The sequence below is a fragment of the Callorhinus ursinus genome, unplaced genomic scaffold (assembly GCF_003265705.2).
Source record: "Callorhinus ursinus isolate GAN/ISIS: 27379988/994484 unplaced genomic scaffold, GSC_fseal_2.0 scaffold17, whole genome shotgun sequence".
Lineage (NCBI taxonomy): Eukaryota > Metazoa > Chordata > Mammalia > Carnivora > Otariidae > Callorhinus > Callorhinus ursinus.
Window position 1 is genome coordinate 40,453,216 of NW_027397079.1, and position 9,993 is coordinate 40,463,208.

The window sequence follows — 9,993 nt, forward strand, 5'->3', positions numbered from 1 at the left end:
TTGTGTCATCTTCAAATTCTTTCATTAATGTTTTATTGTTTTCAGAGTATGGGTCTTTCACCTCCCTTGCTAAGTTAATTCATAGGTATTTAATTATTTTTGGTGCAATTGTAAATGGGATTGTTTTATTAATTTCTCTTTCTGCTATTTCGTTATTATTGTATAGATATGCAATGGATTTCTTTGTATTGATTTTGTATCCTGCAACCTTATTGAATTCATTTATCAGTTCTAGGAGTATTTTGGTGGAGTCTTTAGGGTTTTCTATATATAGTATCATGTCATCTGCAAATAGTGAAAGTTTTACTTCTTCCTTACCAATTTGGGTGCATTTTATTTCTTTTTCTTGTCTGATTGCTGTGGTTGGGACTTCCAGTACTATGCTGAATAAAAGTGGTAAGAGTGGACATTCTTGTCTTGTTCCTGATCCTATAGGGGAAAAGCTCTGCTTTTGATGATGGTTGCAGTGTATTTTTCATATATGGCCTTATGTTGAGGTATGCTTTCTTTAAACTTACTTGGTTGAAGGTTTTTATCATGAATGGATGTTGTACTTTGTCAGATGCTTTTCTGCATCTAATGAAATAATCATATGGCTTTTATCCTTTCTCTAGTTGATGTGATATATCATGTTGATTGATTTGTGAATATTAAACCACACTTGCATCCCAGGAATAAATCCCACTATATTGTGGTGAATTATTTTTAATATATTGTTGGATTTAATTTTTTGAGGATTTTTGCATCTATGTTCATCAGGAATATTGGTCTGTCGTCCTCTTTTTGTAGTGTCTTTATCTGGCTTTGGTATCAGGGTAATGCTGGCCTCATAAAATGAACTTGGAAGCTTTCCTTCCTCATCTGTTTTTTGGAATGGTATGAGAAGACTAGGTATTAACTCTTCTTTAAATGTTTGGTAGAATTGGGGTGCCTGGCTGACTCAGTCCATAGAGCATGAGACTCTTGATCTCAGGCTCATGAGTTCAAGCCCCACAATGGACATGGAGACTACTTAAACAAACAAATAAACATTTGGTTGAATTTACCTGTGAAGCCTTCTGGTCCCAGACTTTGGTTTGTTGATTAGTGATTACATTTCATTGCTGGTTATCAGTCTGTTCAAATTTTATATTTCTTCCTGATTCAGTTTTAGGAGGTTTTTTGTTTCTAGGAATTTATTCATTTCTTCTAGATTGTTCAGTTTGTTGGCATATAATCTTTCATAATACTCTTTTATAATCCTTTGTATTTCTGTGGTGTTAGTTGTTATTTCTCATCTTTCATTTCTGATTTTGCTTAAGTCCTCTCTTTTTCTTTTTTGTTTTCTCTTTTCTTTTCCTTTCCTTTCTTTTCTTTTCTTTCTCTCTCTCTCTCTTTTTCTCCCTTCCTCCCTCCCTCCTTTCCTTCTTCCCTTTTTTTTTAATAAGTCTGGCTACAAGTTTCTCAATTTTGTTGATCTTTTCAAAGAACTAGATCCTGGTTTTCCTGCTCTGTTCTATTGTCTTTTTAGTTTTTATTTTATTTCTGCTCTAATCCTTATTATTTTCTTCCTTTTACTGGTTTGGGGGTTTTTTGGTCTTCTTTTTCTAGCAGACATTAGGTTGGGTTGTATATTTGAAATTTTTCTTGCTTCCTGAGGTAAGCTTGTATTGCTATAAACATCCCTCTTAGAACAGCTCTTGCTACATCAAAGATTTTGGACTATTGTGTTTTCATTTTCATTTGTCGTCATGTATTTTTTTAAATTTCCTTTTGATTTCTTGGTTAACCCATTCATTGTTTAGTAGCATGTTATTTAACCTTCATTTGTGTTCTTTCCAGATTTTTTCTTGTGGTTGATTTTTAGTTTCATAGTGTTGTTGTCAGAAAAGATGGATGGTATGACTTCAGTCTTTTAGAATTTGTTGAGACTTGTTTTGTGGCCTAACATGTGATCTATTCTGGAGAATGTTTCATGCACATTTGGAATGAATGTGTATTCTGCTGTTTCAGGATGGAATGTTTTTAATATATTTGTTAGGTCCATGTGGTCCAATGTGTCATTCAAAGCCACTGTTTCCTTGTTGATTTTCTTTCTGGATGATCTATCCATTGATGTAAGTGGGGTGTTCAGGTCCCCTACTATTATTGTATTTGTTTGTTAATAGCAACTTTATGTATTTGGGTGCTCTCACGTTGGGTGCATAAATAGTTATAATTGTTATATCTTCTTGTTGGATTGTTCCCTTTATGATTATGTAGTGTCCTTCTTTGTCTTTTCTTATAGTTTTCATTTTATAATCTATTTTATCTGATATAAGTATTGCTACCCTGGCTTTCTTTTCACTTCCATTTTCATTATAAATCCTTTTCCATCCTTTCACTTTCAATCTGTATGTGTCTTTAGGTCTGAAATGAGTCTCTAGTAGGCAGCATATAGATGGGTCTTGCTTTTTATTTATTCAGTCACCCTATGTCTTTTGATTGGAGCATTTAGTCCATTTACATTCCGTGTAATTATTTGGGTATGCACTTATTGTCATTTTGTTACTTGTTTTAAAACAAGTTTCTTCTACAAAAGAACTTTTGTAGTTCTCTGTTCCTTACTCTCTTCCCCTCTTTTCTCATGGTTGGTTGGCTTTCTTTAGTAACATACTTGGATTCCTTTCTCTTTTTGCATTTCTAGTCCCAGTTTTTGATTTGTGGTTACCATTAGGTTTATACATAACATCTTATGCATATAGTAGTCTATATTAAGTTGGTGGTTGCTTAAGTTTGAACCTATTCTAAAAGCACTATATGCTGTCCTCCCCCACCCCCATTATATGTATGTGCTGTCATACTTTATATCTTTTTATTTTGTTAATACCTTGACTGATTTTTATAGATATTCTTAATTTTACTGCTTTTGTGCTTCCTGCTTTCCTTGCTCCTGCTTATGGTCTTTCCTTTCCACTCCAAGAATCCCCTTTAACATTTCCTGGAAAGCTGGTTTAGTGGTGATGAATTCCTTTAAATTTTTGTTTGTCAGGGAAACTCTTTATCTCTCCTTCTATTCTGAAAGATAGCCTGGTTTAGTGGTGATGAATTCCTTTAAATTTTTGTTTGTCAGGGAAACTCTTTATCTCTCCTTCTATTCTGAAAGATAGCCTATCTGCTTATGTTGTTGTATTGTCTCTCTAAAGGTGGGGACTCAGTTTCCTATCCCCCTCCCACTCTCCCAGAGCCTGCTGATTTTTAAAGTTCAAGTATTAAGCCTCACTGATTATAAAAACTCATGAAATTAAGCCCCTGTGGTTTTCAAAGCCAAACGTTATGGGGATTCATGTTCCCAGTGGAGGTCCACTGAGCCTGGAGTGCCTGGGGTGGGGCCCGTTCCTATCCTTTCTCCATACTTACAGTGTCTCTTCCTTTTGGGGAGAGTCTAAGGTGTCAGTTCCTAACCAAATCTCAACTGTTCCTACTCTTTACGCTGTGGCCTCTTCTCTACATGTAGCTATGGAGAGTGTTCTGCCACGCTTTGGGTCATTTTCTGGGTTATTTACACTGATGTGGGTGTTATCTACTTGTATTCATTGGAAGAAGTGAGCTTAGGATCCTCCTAGTCTGCCATCTTCCCTGGAAGTGTTCAGATTTTTCTCCATGTTAAAGCCTGACAAAAGCTGGTGGCCTTGGGTGTTCCACACAAGCCACTATATGGGGCCTGGACCATGGTCTACTGGTGCCTAACCTGGGGACAGAGCCCATGCAGCCTGGCCACAAGGTTTGGAGAGCCCAACACATGCACAAGCTGCTCTCTATCTACCTCCTGCCCTCAGGTTTCCAGCACCTCCAGACCTGGGGAAATAGGGGCTGTCTTAGCCCAGAAGGCTACCTTCGTTTAGCTAAGGCTGCCCCAAGGGCACACCTGTTGCCAAGAGGGGAAGCCCATCTGAGTGAGACCAGTTGTGGCCCTGTGCCTAAGGTGGGCTCAAGGTATCTCTCCAGTGTTTGGCAGGGGAGGGAGTCTGGCACCCGAAAAGTCTGTTAGGAGCCAATATCCCAGACAAACCCAAGATGATGAGGCCAAGGGATTCCCTCTGATATCTGGCTTCAGTCACAGGCATGAAAGGTGTGGTGGAGTGCTGTGGACCTTTACACTGCAGTGAGTGCCCCACAAGTCCCCACCACGAGACTGGTCCATCCCCACATATCCAAGTCCCAGGGACTCAGCTGAGGCCACTTGAATGCTGAGGCTCTGGGGCTGGTGGGTGAATCCTGGGCATCAGACTCCCCTCAGCCCTCAGTCCCCTGGATTGGGACTGCTCTCCCTCACCAGTCCTTCCTGTGTCATCACTGCTCTGCACTGACCTATTGATGATAAAGAGGTTTGAGTGGTCATTCTGGCACACCCCAACAGGCCCACCTGTCCTTATTGGACAAGGGGCCTGTTTGGCAATGGTGATTTCTAGGTGTCTCCCATCCCATCTAGTACTGCTGGGATCTGGCTTCAGAGGGGTCAACTGTTCTGGCTGGGAGCAGGGTGGACCCTTTTGTCCCCAAGGGAACCCCATAAGCCCAAATGTGGCCCAAGCCATCCCTACCTGGCCCTGACCCTGGGGCTGAGGCCAGGGAGCCTGGCTCCCACCTCAGGATGGCCAATGCAAGGGTGCTGCCCTCCATATGCACTTTCTGCCCTCAGACTTCCCAGTTGGACTGAGGTCCATACTCAGCTTTGGGCACAGAGGAGGGGCCAGCCCAGCCCATCACTTTCCCTGGAGCCAAGGGTCCTGTTACTACACTCCTGAGGCTGCTGGGAAAAGACCATTTGAGTAAGAGCCGTGGTAACCTTGTGCAGTTGGGGTAGCCAGGGCCTCTGAGGGGGTCAAGTCTCTCAGGTGTCTCTCATACACATACTTTCTGGCCCTACCCGGGGAAGGCAAGGTTTGGGAGCTCCATGCCATCTGTCTTGGGCAGAGCACAAAAATGGGTCTCAAAGCAGTGTGGAATTGGGCATAGCTATGAGTGCCCTGGAAGTCCTCAGAAGTGAGTTGGTTTACCTCATAGCTCATAATTAGGGTCGAATACCAGGGTGCCAGAATGCTGCTCACAAATGCAGAGTTATCTTAGGCATATTTATCTCTTGGCATTAGGCTCTTTTGGCCTGTTCAGTAGGACTTGCCTTGTCGCCAAACATCCCCACCATGGGCAGCATCCTCACTGTGGCCACGGCTATTCCTACACACCCTTGAGCTGGGGGCCAATCCTAGGGTGCCTGGATGTTGAGTCACACACACTTTTGCATGGATCATTCCTTTCTGTGCACCTGTCCTCAGATATCCTGTACATGTTTTCTTGGATAGGAACTCCCCCTTACCTAATGGGACCATTCTCCTGGGGCCAGAGTTCTCTGCATTTAGCTCTTGGTGGGGAAGCTGGAAAAATCCTTTACTCTTATGGCCCTGGTGAATGTCTGGGAATAGGGGTCATTCTAAGTAGTCAAGCCTCCCTGATGTCTGTTGTGCTACCTTTCTGTCTTGCTGGCATGGCATGGCTCCTGAAATCTTACAAGATATGTACATAGGGTAATTGGCATCTCTGGTTTAGAGCAGGCTGGACTTTGACAGTGTGATGTGTCCCCCAGATGTCTCTGCCTGTCATCTTCCCTGTCCCTTCCCATCCTATACTCAGGGACAGATTCCAGGGAGACTATGCACTGAGTTGCACTGCATTTCTTTATGGAGTTCATTCTCAGGCACCTGCCTTCTGGCTTTTTGATGTGGCCTAAGCTCTCTCACATGGACATACATCCATAATCAGAGGCAGGAAAGAAGAGGGTGCTTTGGACCATGCACTTTTTCCTGTCTGCTTGCCTTCTATGTGCTCCCTTCTATTCTCCTGTCTTCTTCCTGCCCAGCACACCCTGTATACTTCCTCTGCACACAAGCCAACATGAAGTCATAACACTTCACAAAGGCAATAATTAAAGCTCTATAACCCAATGGCAGAGAAACCTATTGCATCCAGGCATGGTGAAGTTTTATGCTAGAGCTGAGTACCTGGATCATGTGTGTGTTGATTAGGTCACACCCACATGGAATTAGACTGTGGGGAGCTTCAGACACACAGCATACTGTCTGGTGGTCAGAACTGTGGAGCATCCAAAATGATGTTCCACACTTGCCCTTACTTCCCCTTTGCTGCTTCCTGACTCTCCTTTCTTGCTCCCAGCCCATCGTTAATGTGTGACCGCACATGGCTCCAAGGTCTGAGTTGTAGAATCTCAGAGCAAAAAGGCACCGCAAAAAAATCACCTGGTCCAACCCTTTCCTTTTGAATAGATGAGAAAATTGAGTCCAAGAGAAGTAAAGTGACTTGACGCAGGTTAGTCTAGGGCAAAACCAGCACTAGGACCAAGGTGTCCAAGAAAAAATCTTTTAGATAAAGGGTCAAAAGACAGGGCTAAGTCTTAGCTCTGCCTTGTAGGAAGTGCATGGCTTAGGATAAAACTCACATGCCCTTCCTCATTTCCATAATTGTTCTAGCCACCTCTGCCTATCCAAAAGGCTGTTGCAAAGACCAAATTAAATAATAGATATGAGACAGGGCTTTAGATACTGTTAAGCCTCCTATCAGTGTAAGATTTTTACTATATCCAGTCAATGGTGTACCAAGGCAGCCTTGTGTGCTGACAATAAGAAGGTACATTGTCTGTAGAGAATTTTAAAGTAATTTTAAAACTGATAGAAATTTGGTTGCTTTTTGTTATCACCATGTTTGGCAATTCTAAATAATGTCAGTAATAAGACATTCTTTCTTGAAATTATTTTTCATTTTGGAGCAGGTTTCTAGCTTCTCCCAAGATTAGAACTTCATAGGTATAAAATAGCTATGTCTTTACTTGCCAGACCACTCCTGGGAAATAGTGTCTTTCTTTTTCCCTCCTCAAAACCTGTTAAGCCCATCATTTTTTGTTTCTATCTGGAGTAGTTCCTAGAGCAGAATAACTTCCTTGTACTTAGTTTAAACAAGACTTACTGAGCAGAGAGCTTTGCTTAGAGCCTCTTGTTGGCATACAATATAATATTTATTCATTGTGAAGCAGACCTGTGGGTTCTAATATCTTGCTTTTGCTGTTTTTGTTTAATGGGCATATATTTTCTACAAAATATTGGTACTACCATTCCTAGCCATCTCACAAAGCTGTCTAGCTGTGTACTAGCTTTAGAGATAATATGTGTAGAACAGTTAACATAGTGGCACCTAAATGAAGTGCAATAATCCATTTTCCTTCCTTCCTACTTCTCTCTCTCCACCCTCTCTTCCTTTGGCAGAATTTTTTAAGGTTGACCTCCTATTTGCCTACAATATGTAGGCATGAGAATGGGGTTGGCTGATGTCTTTTGTATATTTGTTTTTCCAAGTTCACCACATTCAATTTACTAAAGTTGCACAAAATAAAAAGTTCTTCCAGCAGGCGGCACTGTAGGCTTCCAGAGGATCTGGAAGCCACTGGTTCCAGAAGTAGGTGCCCATCCTACAGTCAGAAAAGAAGTCTTACTTTCTGTGTTTGTTCAAGGATAGAGTCACATGCTAAGGATTTCATCCTGGAATCCAAAAGCGTTGTCATGTCATCCTGTTACAGACAAGACAATCGGTACATACGGCCTTCCTGAAGTACTGCAATCCTGAAGAAATAGAAGGACGAGTCAGCTGAAGTGTGCATGGAGAATAATCCTGGTGGAACACCATAATGTTAGCTTTATATACACTGTGTAACAGAAACTAGACTGACTTAAAGGGCAAACAAACAAATGAACCAAGGAAATCAAGTAACTTAAGTTTAAATAAAGTATATGATAATGCACTGGGTTCTTAAGCAAGGGTACTAATCAGAATCTCCTTACAGCTTAAAACAAAATAAACATTTTTTGCTCCCACTCCTGAATGCTCCAATTGGATAAGTTTAGGTGGAATCTGGGCCTCTAGGTTTTCTTAAGTTCCATAGATGATTCCAATGAATGATCCCAGTATCTAGTACGATGCTACAAAGGTTATCTGCATTATTCTTGACCCTCCAGTTAGTGTGATATAATGGGAAGAACACATCACATCTAGTGAGCTTTCAGTTTTCTGAATCAGCTTGTTCATCTATAAAAAAGGCCAAGTTGCAGAGCTGGGCTAGTTCCTCAAACCGAATCCAGACATTAGCTATGATTGGGTGCCTAGATCAGGTCTCCACATCATCTCTCCTCATCCCTGCCCCCCACCAAAAGTCACTGACACAATGCTGAATGGAGAGATGTCACAGTTGAGATCCTTGCTTTCCTCAGTAATCAATTACAATATAGTGATGTCTTTTCCCTAACTTTGGTAAGTATTGGGAAATTGATCCTCTGTCATGATATAGTCTAAGAAGTAGCAAATGAGTCTTAAAACAGTATTTTTTTTGGTCACTAATTATTTAACGATTTGGGACTCAGAGACTCCTCAAAGAAATAATTAAATCTGTTCACAGTAGGAGGAAAGTAACATATGGTCACTAATGATTTGGTTTGCTCTTTTTGAGAGAAGAGAATAGAAGAAAAACTCCCCGAAAAGACATTGAACCTGAACACCAGGGCAGACAGTATCCTTGGGAACCTTCCATCTGATATTTGATGAAACAACAGCCAGCCCTTCTGTCACCTTGTAGAACCCATTTAGTTGCCACCTTTCCTCCACTTCTCCCACTTGACACCCTCTTCTACATCCTTTAAAAGGGAGTCAAAGGTCAGCATTTTGGTCCCACCTCTGCTGGTCATATATGTTGTAAATATGTCTGTTCCCTTCAAAGTAGAATTAACTAATTGATAATGGAAGATTAAGGGACAAGTAAGGTTTTCCTTATGTGTGGGGAATATGGGTGGCAATTTATGGAGTATGTCTGAAATAAATATAACGCCATCACCCCCTACCTCCCAGTATCTTGTATATCAGCCAAACAGGTATTTAATTTTACCAATGATTTATTTGGGTTAAACATTGCCCATGCCTGAAGGCCTTTCAATAAGATAAGCATCCTTAGGAAGGATGAGACCACCCCCTTGGAGTAAGTGTGATTACCAAATCTTTTTTTATCAGGCAGAAGGTAAGGTTTAGGATGGTTTAATGACAATGCCCTGGGAGTGCAGGATTTGAAAGAGAGGTGTCATCTCAGGATTCTGAAGAGGACCAGCTCTGGGCAAAGGGATATCCTACTATGGAAGACATGTTTTGGTACAAGGGAACATTGCAGCTGGATTATGAACAAGTAGAATGTCCAAGTTGGAAGAGAATCCAATCCTTCATTTTATTGCATAGAAGCAGCGGCTGAGGCCCAGGGAGAGGAAGAATTTTGCCCAAGGTGAGCAAGAGGACTTCACAATCCACATGCAAAATATTTTCAGTAGTGATATAAGCAATGTCCTGTGCAGTCCTTGGTGCCACTGGCAAGGCAACATTCTCAATGCCAGAGCTTTGCCCCACCTTGTACCAGCTGCTCATCAGAATTCTCCAGGACTCTTTTTTAAAAACCAAAGGACTATATTTTTAACATGAATCTGCATTTTTAACAAATGCTCTCCAATTAATCTGATACACAGCAGGTTTGGGAACTACTTGTCTATGTTATTAGGACTGTTCATATAGCTAACCATAGATTTTTTGTTGGTTTGGTTTTTTGTTTTTTACTTTTTGGTTGTGTGTGTGTGTGCTTAAAAGAACCTTAGACATAGCATGAATCCTCTTATTTTTTTTTTGTTTTAGTTACAGAAAAATTATACATTACTAACCACAGTCCACTTTCATGAAAAAAAAAATACAGAAAATTAAAAAAAGACAGACTAAGAAGTCAGAGAAAAAATAAACTTACTAATGCCACATTTTAGTGTTTCCTTAGCTCCTTCATTTCCCAAAAGGAGAAAACCAGATCTATGGAACTTAGTGACTCTTCTCAAAGTCAAACAAGTAGTTTGTGACAAAGCTGGGCCTAGGAATCTAGGCCCTCTATCACCA